General features: G+C 46.5%; 1 protein-coding gene across 1 annotated transcript in view; it reads left to right on the top strand.

Moving 5' to 3' along the window:
* The window catches only part of meis1a (Meis homeobox 1 a), a gene marked incomplete at both ends in the record, with an annotated part of 107,639 nt that overhangs the window by 46,103 nt on the left and 47,491 nt on the right, over positions 1 to 14,045 (top strand). The window lies entirely within an intron of this gene.

Genomic DNA, 14,045 nt, shown 5'->3' with positions numbered 1-14,045 from the left:
ACACAGTCACCTCTGTCACTCTCACACACAGTCACCTCTGTCACTTTCACACACACTCACCTCTGTCACACTCACACACAGTCACCTCTGTCACACTCACATCTGTCACACTCACACACACTCACCTCTGTCACACTCACACACAGTCACCTCTGTCACACTCACACAGTCACATCTGTCACACTCACACACACTCACCTCTGTCACACTCACACACAGTCACCTCTGTCACACTCACACAGTCACCTCTGTCACACTCACACACAGTCACCTCTGTCACACTCACACACAGTCACCTCTGTCACACTCACACACAGTCACCTCTGTCACACTCACACAGTCACATCTGTCACACTCACACACACTCACCTCTGTCACACTCACACACACTCACCTCTGTCACACTCACACACAGTCACCTCTGTCACACTCACACAGTCACATCTGTCACACTCACACACACTCACCTCTGTCACATTCACACAGTCACCTCTGTCACACTCACACAGTCACCTCTGTCACACTCACACAGTCACCTCTGTCACACTCACACACACATATGTCACACTCACACACAGTCACCTCTGTCACTCTCACACACAGTCACCTCTGTCACGCTCACACACACTCACCTCTGTCACACTCACACACAGTCACCTCTGTCACACTCACACAGTCACATCTGTCACACTCACACAGTCACCTCTGTCACACTCACACAGTCACCTCTGTCACACTCACACAGTCACCTCTGTCACACTCACACACACATATGTCACACTCACACACAGTCACCTCTGTCACTCTCACACACAGTCACCTCTGTCACACTCACACACACTCACCTCTGTCACACTCACACACAGTCACCTCTGTCACACTCACACAGTCACATCTGTCACACTCACACACACTCACCTCTGTCACACTCACACACAGTCACCTCTGTCACACTCACACAGTCACATCTGTCACACTCACACACACTCACCTCTGTCACACTCACACACAGTCACCTCTGTCACACTCACACAGTCACCTCTGTCACACTCACACACAGTCACCTCTGTCACACTCACACACAGTCACCTCTGTCACACTCACACACAGTCACCTCTGTCACACTCACACAGTCACATCTGTCACACTCACACACACTCACATCTGTCACACTCACACACACTCACCTCTGTCACACTCACACACAGTCACCTCTGTCACACTCACACACAGTCACCTCTGTCACACTCACACAGTCACCTCTGTCACACTCACACAGTCACCTCTGTCACACTCACACACAGTCACCTCTGTCACACTCACACACAGTCACCTCTGTCACACTCACACACAGTCACCTCTGTCACACTCACACACAGTCACCTCTGTCACACTCACACACAGTCACCTCTGTCACACTCACACACAGTCACCTCTGTCACACTCACACACAGTCACCTCTGTCACACTCACACACAGTCACCTCTGTCACACTCACACACAGTCACCTCTGTGGGGCATTGAGCTCAGGCTCCATGACAGTGAGGTTCAGCTCTGGTGGCGCGGGACACTGGATGCCTTTATTTTGAAGAAACATGCTATGTTTTGGGGAGATTTCTCTGTTAAGTCTGCATACAGTGCATGCAGCTATGCGCGGCCATGTTTAGAAAGTAGTTCCGGCTATGTATTTACCTTTAAAAAAAGTGTGTTTCTCTGCATTTTGGATTAATATTTCATCTCGTGGTGAATACCCGAGTCACAACATGTACATAGAGCTTTTTGCCGCTGTTAGAAATGTGTGTTTTTGGTGACTTTGAACGGTTGTACCATTTCCTCCAATTAATTGGCGACACTAACTAACTGATCGACTAGCTCGCTGTCTAGATAGATACTGCACGGAGAGTGCTGGTATAAAGGTGTTGTGTATCTTGGTTATGTATGGACAATTATGGCAAATGGGCGAAACTCCCAAAAAGTTTGCGTATCCCTTTAAGGTGTCATCGCACACGACAGGTCACACTGGTTCCTGTTTCCATTGACCACGCCCACCTGGCAAGACGGGACAGTGCAGCCCCTCCTGCCTGCAAGCGGGGAGAATGTAGGGCTATAAAAGCCCAATGGTTCGTCGCGCGACACTTTTGAAAGTGTCTCTCGACAGACATCAGATCCGAAAAACTGATCTGAGATCTGTTGCTCAAGTGTTTTAGAGTTGGAAACTTGATATATAATATTGGCTTGTTATTGCCTTAAGGCCTAAACATGGTCGTCCGTCCGCCTCGAATTGGAGCCGTCTCGCCGTCTGCCGGCGCCAGCTAGCCCTACATGCTCGGACGCCACTACGCCCTCCCTCCCTCCCTCCTGTGGAAGCTCCGTGTGAAAATGGCGGAGATTGTGTGCCAGGCAGTCTGAATGAAATTGAATGTAACATTCCCAATTCTATGTATTAAATTCTAAAAAACGACCCTCAACATTTGGGAAGGCTAAGCCACACAACTAGTTCGTTATAATCTAACATCATACTTTGAAATGCGACTTTACGACGATAAGCCAGGGCAACGGCCAATCACAACTCTCCTGCAGCTGACGTCATGCACGTATCGTCGCCGTGAAGTCACATTTTCGAGCAGCCCCCGTCAGCCGACGGGGCCCCCTCCCCGTAGGACGGCGCTCCACCCGCCGTCATGCGGGGAGGGCGGGGCATGCTCTGACGGACGACCATGTTTAGGCCTTTACCCTAAGACAAGTCATATCAGAGCCACCACGGTTTAGCATTGCATTTAGAACGTACCAGCTGTAGACGAGCCAATCAGAAGCTTCAGCTGTGAAATGTGTTCTGGGCTCTGTAGTTCTGTCTCACTTGAGAACGTTGACGGACCCATGGCTGTTTTGGGGCATTGAACCCGTGACTAACCTCACGTCACCAGGCGCCCACGTTCCAGTGTTCTTTCTGCTTTGTCCCCCAGAGAAGGAGGGTTTTATATGGTGTTAGTTCATTTATGTATATACTGTATATATATATATATATATATATATATATATATATATATATATATATGATTTGATATATTTTGGGCTGTTCCCGGAACACCAAGTGCGTTTGCGCCGGATGACCTGGCGCTACGCTTTTGGCCCCAGACTACCCGTGACCTTTTGGCTATGTGACCTCTTTAGCCGACACCCCTTCCCCCCCCCCCCCCCCCCCCCCGCTGCCCCTCGCCCTCCTTTGAAGTCGTGTTGACACCCCGTGCCCCCACCACCACTCCCACCTCCCACCTCCCACCCAGGGACATTTTCAGTCCTGGGTGATGCCCTTTGACCTCTGCTGTGCTCCAGGTGGTTCACGCTGTTCAGAGCCAGAGCCGCCACCTGAAGACTCTCTGCGTATCAGTTTGTTTCAGAGCGGTGGTTCCCAAACTGTCACGGTATGCGTACCCCCCCAGGGGGACGTGGAGGTACTACAGGGGGTACTTGAGAGAAAGTACCCCCTGTAACGAAAATAAAAAAAATCTCCCCCCCCCCCCGTGGCTGTTCTTACCCCTCATACGGAGAGTCCCACCAACGCTTTACGGAGTACAGCAGCTAGACTCTGAACAAGCACGCCGTCTGAAACCATGGCGCCACCATGACGAATGAAGCATATTAACGCCGCACCAGGGCCAGCCTGTTTGGTCATGTCGATGACATCGCTGATCGCGATTCTACGTCTATGACATCATCAATGCTCATGTACCCATGTGCAGATCTGAAGATGCACATGGGTACATGATGTATGTACGTCTGTATGTACCTTAACCCGAACCATCACAAGGAGACCTGGTTCCAATCTACCTACACGATGAGATGGAAAGGATTCTGTTCTACGTCTCACAGTCAAGCTGACCTGAAAGGTTCAGTAGAACAGACTCGCTAACTAACTCTGCTAAATCCCCCGTCGTGTCTGACTCATAGGTTTGGCTGAGGCTAACACACACACACACACACACACATGCACGCACGCATGCACGCACGCATGCACGCACGCATGCACGCACACTCACACACACACGCACGCACGCACGCACACACACACACACACACGCACACACACACACACACACACACACACACACACACACACACACACACACACTCCTCCCTGCCTCCATACATGGAGAGGCTAAATCGGTGTGCCTGGGTGGGGGTCGATGGTTCTGCCAGGCCTCTCCGCTGAACCTGGAGGAGCCGAGCAGATGGGAGGTTAGAGGAGTGATGGGGAGGAGGTACCTGAGATGGGGGGGGGGATGCTGTGTGAGTGTGTGTAGCAGTGGCGAACCGTGCCTATCAGAACCGTGCCTATCAGAACCGTGCCTATCAGAACCGGGGCCTTCTATACTGTAACCACCACCCAATCCCACCCCCACCCACCCACACACACACACACAATATAATGCTATATATAACCTACTGTACGTGCAAGTCTGAGGTCTCTGTGCGCACTGCGTGCGTCTTTACACATTGGTGAGAGCGGACTATGATGAGTTGTCTTCCACAGCCAGCTTCTTTAGGTCGCTGTATCGTTACACACAATAATTACTCCACTACTCCTCTCAGCTATGAGAATGACATTACATAAAGAAATGGATGTCACTGTCAGTAACACAACCACAGTTTTAACGATTAGCTCAATACACAGAAAGACTCCGAAATTAAAAGCACAACAAACTCAATAACCCGCGGGCGGGTCCACAACTCCCCCTGCCCACCGACATCGGCTGCCCCAGCGTCACCAGCAATTTAAAAAAAAAATTGCTTACCAATGACGTTCACTTGATGACAAAACCCATCCTCCCGAAAAGCAACAAGCAAGCCCTCCACGCACACAGCAGTAATATAGAGCCTCTTGTGCCGAACTGCATGTCAACGAAGAGTAAAGTTCCCAGTTGTAAAGTTCCCAGTTGCTAGCCTGGAAATGATTTCAAGCATTGAAATACTCCTTGAAAACGACCGCTGCTGCGTCCATTTCCCGCATCATCATAAACTCCTCCCTCCTTGTCGTTCGTCTCGTCTCCTGGTTGGCTTGTCTTCGCGAATGCCTGGAAATATGCCACCCACAACTCAACTAATTGTGATTGGCTCACCCCACAACTCAATGGAATTCTGATTGGTTAAAACACCTGTCATCAAAATTGTCGTGCCCCTGTCATGACCAGAGCTGTGTATTCGCGAAGGCTTGCTGGCTTGCTGTCAATCAAATAGCCATACCATTTGCCTGTGGGGGCTGGTCTAAATATTTAACCCCATATTTGCTGAAACAAAGTGAGTCCAAGATCATAGCAATTTAGGGACATGTTTACTGTTATTTCAGTGAATAAAAACGAATAAATAACAAATACAAATAATTTATTAGCGAGGAAATTATTTTCTTTTCAATTTCTTCTTGGGCCTTCACTGAATACCTAGAAGGCCCAGACGGTTCCCCTCAGGGGCCGGTTGCACCAAGTGGTCTTAACTATGCCTGGTCGTAACTCCTACGTCGGTCTTAGTTAAGACCAGTCTTTAGAGTGGATTTACGCCTGTTGCACCAACACGGCTTACGTCTGGTCTTAACTACGCGGGTCGTAGCAATGCGCGTCCATGTGAATTGCCAGGGAATGCACCCTGATTGGATGATGTTGCAAAAATGTGCCTCGCGACCTGCTTGGAGCGTCACTGTGCCACTACGCTCTCTCAGCCACTACTGTATGTGCATCACTACACCCTCCCTCCTCCCACCCTCCCTCGCTCCGGGGGAAAAATGGCGGTGATTGAGCCAGACAGACAGTCTGAATGAAATTGAATGTAACGTTCCCAATTCTATGTATTAAATTCTAAAAAATTAACGGCAACATTTGGGAAGGCTAAGCCACACAACTAGTTAGTTATAATCTAACATCGTGCTTCAAAGACGGAGAACTGGCTGTGTTACGACGATGACGGTAAGGACTCAAAAAGGTCTCCGTGGAGATCTCTGTTACAGGCAGGCTCTACGCCTCCTCCTGACCAGGCATAAGAGTTACGCCTGGTCGTAGTGAAAAGAAGGCTTAAGCCATCTTGGTGCAACCGGCGTAGCTGTTAGGTCGTAAAGTTACGACCAACTTAGCTTAAGACCAGTGTAAGACCAGTTGGTGCAACTGGCCCCTGGTGTGTAGCCTGACCGTACGTTCATCGCCCGAAGCAGCGGAACTGATGTAGACATGCAGGCATACGGGTGTGATGGTGGTTTTGGCCTCATGGATTGGTTCAGGCTGTAAACCTATACAGAAAGTCAGAGTAAGGTGACCAGACGTCCCCGATTTTCAGGGACAGTCCCCGTTTTTGGTGACCTGTCCCCCGGCTGGAGCTGTCCCCGAACATGCCCCAAATTTTCTACTCCTGGTCCGCGGCCGACATTAGGCTACTGTCTTTCAAATGCTCCAGCAGGAGTGAAGATGCTTATATCATAACATGAAACTTTACAACCACAAACCAAACTAGAGGCCTCGGACATTCAGGGGCTGTGTGGCTTTCCTCGGTATTGGCAATAAGGCGGTTTCTGAGCCATTTCCAGAACAATCGTCAAAAAATTCCATTCTTACGGAAATCTCCAAAGGTCAAAAGTTTTTGATTGCAAATCACAGCATGATTTTTTCTTGGTGTTGTATTTTGGAGGGATATCAGTCAGCCTGCACCATACTTTATTACAGTTACCATGATCAAAATACATGAAACCGGAATTAACCCCCTTTTTTATTGCATAGATACTGTAATAATATCGGATATTTTAATGATATATTGACTGGCGAACTGTAAATGTCCCCAATCTTCATTTCAGAAATCTGGTCAACTTAACACAGAGTGTGACATTTAAAGGGACAGCTAAAATCCAAAATACATATTTTTTGTATGATTTTATTTATCCAGCTAGATTGTTTTCTGTTAGTTTGCTTGAGTTTTGGAGAGATCAGCCCAGGAGATTTTTTTTTTCTTCAGTTTTTCCGTTTTTTCAGTTTTTCATTTTTTTTTTTTTTTTTAGTTTCATTTTTGGAGATATCAGCCCAGGAGATTTCTGCTTTCTCTCAAATACAATGGAACTGGATGGCACCCAAAAATTACATTTGATTGAAAAACTCAACAGCAATGTCTCTTTCCAGAAATCACTCAAGATAATCATCCACAGGCCTTGTTGTGAGCACTTTCATGGAGGAACTATTTTCTTTGGACTAAACTACACCCGCTACGTGCCAGCTAGTTCCTATGAAACTGCAGCTAGCAGCAGCTAGAGCAGTGGCTATAGCAGCTAGTGGGTGTAGTTAGATCGAAATAGAAATAACACTGCTCACAACAAGGTGTGCTGTCTCTCTTCCTTAAAGGGATAGTTGGGTTTGTTTGAAGTGGGGTCCTATCAGCTAGTTCCATACACTAACTGAAATAGGTACAGTGTTCTGGACGCTGAGCACACCGTGTATCGAGACTCGGCACTCTGGAGCAACAGCCTCCACAGCTCTGTCTCTCTAGTACACGGGGCCAATAACTAAAACGTAATTTAGCCACCTAAAACAACGCCCACCTAAACAAATCAATATCTACATGCACGCTCTATTTTGACAATTTTCAGCGCTTTACTTTACCGTCAAACAGCCCTCTCATTCGGCACTATTTCCTCCCAACCGTAGAACTACTCCTCCGCTAAAAGCCTGCACAGAACACAGAGCCGCGGTTTACAAAACAGGAAGGCTTAGAAGAGAGACAAAACATTTTTAGAGACATTTAAAATGAACATAGGATTAGACTGTTGTGGTCATTATTTGTTGTGGTCAGCCCAGACACATGATGGGGGAGAGATCAGGCTCTGTTTGTACTTGGGCAATTCCCTCTGCTGTCCTGGTCGTTGCTTCGCCCCCTCTGCTGATCTGGGGAGAGTTGTAGACTAGCACCATGCTTCCTCCAAATACATGTGCAATCGACAGCCGTTTGAGTAGACGTAGCACGTGGGAGGATCCCGCTATTCCCCTCACTTCCCCCCTCCCCCGTCCGAACAGGCGCCCAGGACTCATACCCCACCGGCTCCCACCCCACAGACACGGCCAATTGTGCCTGTATGGAGCAAAACACGGGGGCTTGAACCTGCGACCCTCGTGTTGGCAGGCAGGGAACACCACGCTGTGTTTTGTGTCTTTTGTGGCAGACTTGGCAGCAGCTGCACCGATGTGTTTGTGTGTGTGTGTGTGTGTGTAGGTGTAGGTGTGTGTGTGTGTGTGTGTGTGTGTGTGTGTGTGTGTGTGTGTGTGTGTGTGTGGCGGGGGGGGGATCAGCTCATAAACGCTAAGCCACAAGCCATGCTGGTTTCAGCACGTGCCCCCCCCCCCTCCCCTCCTCCTCCCCCTGTTGTTCTTGTTGTGTTTATAGTATTTTCACAAAGTGTTTCATGTAAAAGTGGGGGGTAAAGATCCACTGGAAGGCGGAGCCTCTGTGAATGTAATGAGTGTGTAATTTGCCTCCCTCCTGCTCACAGATGTGCGCTCATCATAACGCCCACAATGCCTCTCTGGCTGGGAGGAGCTTTGGCTCTGGCTTACAGAGGACACACACTGCCCGGGCCATCAAAACAGCTGGAACCCCCCCCCCCCACACACACACACACACTATTATAGCCTTTTCAATAAGACTGAAATGAAAACACTTATGAGCAATATTATAAAACATAACCGTGCATGATTATAATAGAATGCATTATAATGTGTTATAAGTGTGATCATATATAGACACAGGCTACGTAGAAAGTGTTACCAAACGTTGGGCCGGAGAGACGAGCGGAACCCCCCCACACCCCCCACCCCACTCAGGAGTGGGCCTCCTGAGTGGTGCAGGACAGATGAGTTAGCAGGAAGCCCCGGGCCTGACCTCAACCCCCCCCCCCGTCAGAGGTCAGCGGGACACCTCCATCCATCCATCAGAGGCTGTTTACGGCCGCGGATGTGTCGGGACCGGCCCGCCGGGGGGATCCAATCCATATCCCTTAGGGCCTGTGTCCACCTATAGCGTCTTTTCATCAGCTCCGGCGTCTATTTTCAGTTGTTTCCAATGGGGGGGAAGAGAGCGTATGCGGGCGCACACGGACGTCTAGAGAAAGTGCGCGGCGCCCAGCGTCTATTTTCAGAGCGCTCCGGCGTTTCTGTGCGCCCGACTCGACAGCGCTTCCAGCCGAAAATATTTTCACTTTTCAGAAAGACACTGGTGTCGTCGGGTGCTCCTTTTCTGGCAACTAATCATGTGGAGAAACTATCGCAACAGAGACAGAAAGGCTCAATTGTGCGAGCAGATTGGCCAGACACTTAATATTTCTATATATGGGTGTTGAGCTAAATCACTGTATGTGTGTTGTTTGCTAATGTTAGCTGTCAGCTATCAAGCTACTACCGCACTGAACTAACGTTAGTTTCACACTGCTTCCTTGTATATTGTGCGCTAGCTAGGTGGACACAGGTCCTTATTCAGGAAAGCCATAATGCCACATGGAAACAGATATTTCTTCTACCCAAAGTTGTCTTTCTTCTACCCAATCCATGTCATTGTGGATGGCCACAAGATTAAAAAAAATGCCCAATATGTTTGCCACATCGGACTTTTCACGAACTTTTTCACTATTTATATACATTTCACGAACTACTGTAGTGGTGTCCTTTACTACACATGACTCAAAAGGGATGATGTTTGTTCTGTAGTCAGCGCAGGTCAGGCTGACAGCTCCCAGGGAGCCTCTGGCATCGAGCGGGAGGTGTGCAAAGGACAATCTTTTCCATTTTGATTCGGTTCCTGATTGTTCGATATCGAGACATGAAAACTGTATGAGGATGTGGAAATGTGGTATTTCATAATTAATTATATGCAAATATTAAATCAATTTGAGGCTTTGACGGCACACAAATTGCATTGCCAATGAATACAAGGTTAGAAAGTACATTTGCTCGATTTAACTTCCAGTATAAACCAGGCCCACACGGTCTTCTATCTGAATACAGAGACGGAGAAAATCCTGTTTGTTGAACAGATACAAATGACGTCTCTGTACGCCTCTAGTGGGGACGGCGCACGCCCAAGTGACACGGGAAGTCCCTCTCTCTCACGCTGTCATGTGACCAGCAGGCTGAGGGAGAGAGAGAGAGAGAGAGAGAGAGAGAGAGGGAGAGAGAGAGGAGAGAGAGAGAGAGAGAGAGAGAGAGAGAGAGAGAGAGACAGAGAGAGAGAGAGAGAGAGAGAGACAGAGAGACAGAGAGAGAGAGGGAGAGAGAGAGAGACACCCACCGTTACGCTCAACATGTGTCTGAAGCTATTCCTCCAAACAACAACAACAACAACAACAACAACAGCAATAATAATAATAATAATAATAATAATAATAATAATAATAATAATAATAATAATAATCCTTAAAAATTCTAACTATATATTTGTTTATTTTTTGGAAGTGTGCTGGATTGTTCAAACTACAGTTTGACTGATATGAGTATGTGAAGGGTGATACCAATCCAGGTCATTGTCGGGTACATATAATAGTGCAGCAGATAACTGAAAGAATCGTTCAAATTGTGAAAGAAGCGTAAAATTTGGCACAAATACTCTTAAAGGTCCACTCTTTTGAAAAAGTGGTCTGGCCATGCAAAAATTCAAGGTGGCGCCCATTTTTCAAGATGGCCGCCACCTAGCTCCTTAAATTACGTTTTCCCATAGAAATTGATTGAGTTTTCAGATTAAGGAGGTTTTTGGTGTTGTCTCTCATGTGTTAGACCATGCAAAAGCCATGCCAACCTGGAATTCCACCATGGTGACCATTTTCCAAGATGGCTGCCATCTGGATTGTAAATCGAAAACATTCTCATATAATTTGATTGGGTTGTCCAATTTACGAGGATTCTGTGTTATTTTATGTTTTACATTATGCAGAAACCAATTCTGCAATCAAAAATGATAACATATCATGAGAACAGGGCCATTTCCACCAGTTGTCCGCAGTGGTCATAGACCATTTTTTCTAAAAAGGCTTCATGGTTAGGAGAGGTTTTTTGACTGTGTTTGGTCTGACCTCTCGCCCTCGACCTGTCCGGTTGGTAAAACCTGCCAGGAGTCGCCTCCCACCGGCATAGCACTCAGGGTTCAGTGAGGTACACAAGCTCCCTTACCACGACAAGGTTAACAGTCACAAGGGAGTTTTTTTTTGTTATGTATTTGTTTTTTTGTGTTTTTTTTGTGTTTTTTGTTTTTTGTTTTCCCCCATAAATACTAAACACTATTACATTTAACAAATAAATACAAAGGGATGGGGAAATGAAAAACATGACTAGTAGCATAACTATGGTGCTGAACGGATAGCACTCCAGAAATAATAATTGAACAACTAGCCTAGTAGCCTACTACTGAATGTGGCTATATCTGGAGGCAACAGCATCACTGCAGCCACTGAATAATTACAAGCAGAAAATATTAATCTTAGAGTAAAAGGCACAGGTGCTAACATCACAAAGTAACTTATCAACTGAAAATTCTCTCACTAGTAAATACCGTAAAAAGATTCAAAACAACTACACCGAAAATGTGCTTCACTGTTCAATATAGGCTATGGAGTTCCTACTCACATTTGCAACTGCACAGTGCTGTGCAATTGAAACCTAATCTAAAGCATTTGCACCTTCCACGGCACCCTGATTTGCAGCCACACTTGGTGAGTTGTTGACAACTCTCTGCAAGTGGTGAATTGGCTGTCCAGTAGACCCGCCATTCTTCACCATCCTTCTCCCATCCCCAGTCAGCAGGACTCTCTGCTTCTGGCTGACACTGGGTTGACTGACCCCATATGCAGCCTGCCTGATACGCAGCACGTTTAGTGTGTTGAAGCAGAGCTGCTCTTGTTGGAGGAATTGCTTCGTACGGCCTCTGCTTTCGGGCAAACATGTCAAATCTAGCTTCATCCACACTGACAGCTGTGCTCGATCTATCATACATCAGGACCACAAACTTGTTCAGGATCTCCAGGTCACCATCATTCAGTATGGGAGGGTACTGACCTAGTTTTGTGAATTGTGTTTCTATGTTTTATAGATCACGAGATATCATCGCAACGAGTTTAACAGCGGCCATCTTGCACGCCATATTTGCTATAACATTAAACATTAAACATAAAAGTGATGAAATGTGAGACTCATAAACATAGTTTAGACCAAAATGAATTGATTATATGATAATTACATGCCGTGATGCCGATATAGGACTTATTGGTACAACACCTAGAAGCCATCTTGAAAAATGGCGGCCATTTTGAATTTTTGCATGGCCAGACCACTTTTTCAAAAGAGTGGACCTTTAAGAGTATTTGTGCCAAATTTCATGCTTCTTTCACAATTTGAACGATTCTTTTGATATATTTTTAATTATCTGCTGCACTATAAATATTGTTAAAGGATGGGTTTTCCGTGGGGAATATGAATATATATTAAATCTCACGCCCCTAAGGTTTTCGAATCCGTTGAAATTTTTGAAATTGGTGGTTTACTCACAGAGATATCAACCGAAATCCACTCTGTGTGTGTGGGGGGGGGGGTGGTGGGGGGGAGGTGCGGGAGCGGGGACTCGAAATACTACATTTCCCACAATGCACTGGGCTCGCGTGGCCTTCGTTTTCATGCCCACCCCTCAGGCATTTGGCTGATATCAAACTCCAGTAGGTGGCGGTAATGCACATATATGTTTGCCAACCGCCATAAAACTCAAAGAAGAAGAAGAAGAAGGCTTCGACAATAAAAGATACAAAGAAGAAGAAATAAATCGAAAATAAAATTGCCTCCAAATTGCACCAAATGTAAACGGTAGTATATATGTCGGGAGATGTCTTCATAAAAAATTTTTCATGCATTTTAAGGCATTTTCATAGGAGTTACGCGCATCTGATGTTGTAACTATTTTCTGTAAAAATTTGTAAAAACGGGTACATTGCTCAGCGTTGATTTCGTTACTTCAACCCACCTACTACTAGATGTAAAATTTGACGATCTTTCCAATGCCGCCAGTCCCGTGTCTATTAGTGCTTCCGTTCCCGAGATATGGTCTCTTTGCAAGGAACTATGGGAAGCTAACCTAGCTACAGTAGGCTAGTGGTGGAAAAAGATGGCTGCCTTTTTGTTTTTGTCAAGGCCTCTGAAGGGGCGTGGAGGACCTCTAGAGGCGGGACCATGGCCAACAACAGTTGTAGTTCATAGGTGCACGACTTCCGCAAGGCGGGGGGTGTCGCTCTGACGCGTTTTGCGTCAGAGCGACATGGAAATAATGTGATAGATGCTTGATAGGCATGGCAGTGAATATCCAATTTCAAAAATTTCAACGGATTCGAAAACCTTAGGGGCGTGAGATTTAATATATATTCATATTCCCCACGGAAAACCCATCCTTTAAGGAAAAAAATATTTGTAATGCACAATTTTAAATTGATTGCAATGGATAGTAATTTAATGTGAATATTAGTGAATTTACCTTAACTATAACTTCAAATTCAGTTTTCTGTCTTCAGACTCAGCTCTCAAGAGACTGACTCAGAGATCTAGGAAAACCAAATGAGCACAGATTCAGGGGTGTTGTCTACGTGCTACGCAGGTATACGCAGTATACACACTGCGAAATGACTCAGATTTGCGTATGCGCACTGGGAAATGCGCTATGATACGTATCGTTTTCAATTTCAATTCATAAAATTCACCCTGTGCGCTCTGTGTGTTACCCTACGTTCACACACAGCACCCAAGCCTTGCCTTTACCCACGCTTTTAAATAGGCGTCCTTTTTAGTCAATGAGGCTGTGTACACAGTGCGCCTCAACGTGAACCTTCCATGTACCCACGCCTCGCCTGAGCTGCGCCGATTTTTACGTGAGTTCTATTTTCAAGCCGACGAAGGCAGACTTTTTCTGTCAAGCCATGAAAGAAAAACACGACAATATCCGTGGGAAATGGCAAACTCAACTGAATTTCAAAATAAAATGGTGTTACAGTTTTGAGCAGAGAGAGA

This window comes from Poromitra crassiceps (assembly GCF_964638095.1).
Source record: "Poromitra crassiceps genome assembly, chromosome: 4".
Classification (NCBI taxonomy): domain Eukaryota; kingdom Metazoa; phylum Chordata; class Actinopteri; order Beryciformes; family Melamphaidae; genus Poromitra; species Poromitra crassiceps.
This window is presented reverse-complemented; position numbering and strand designations above follow the sequence as displayed.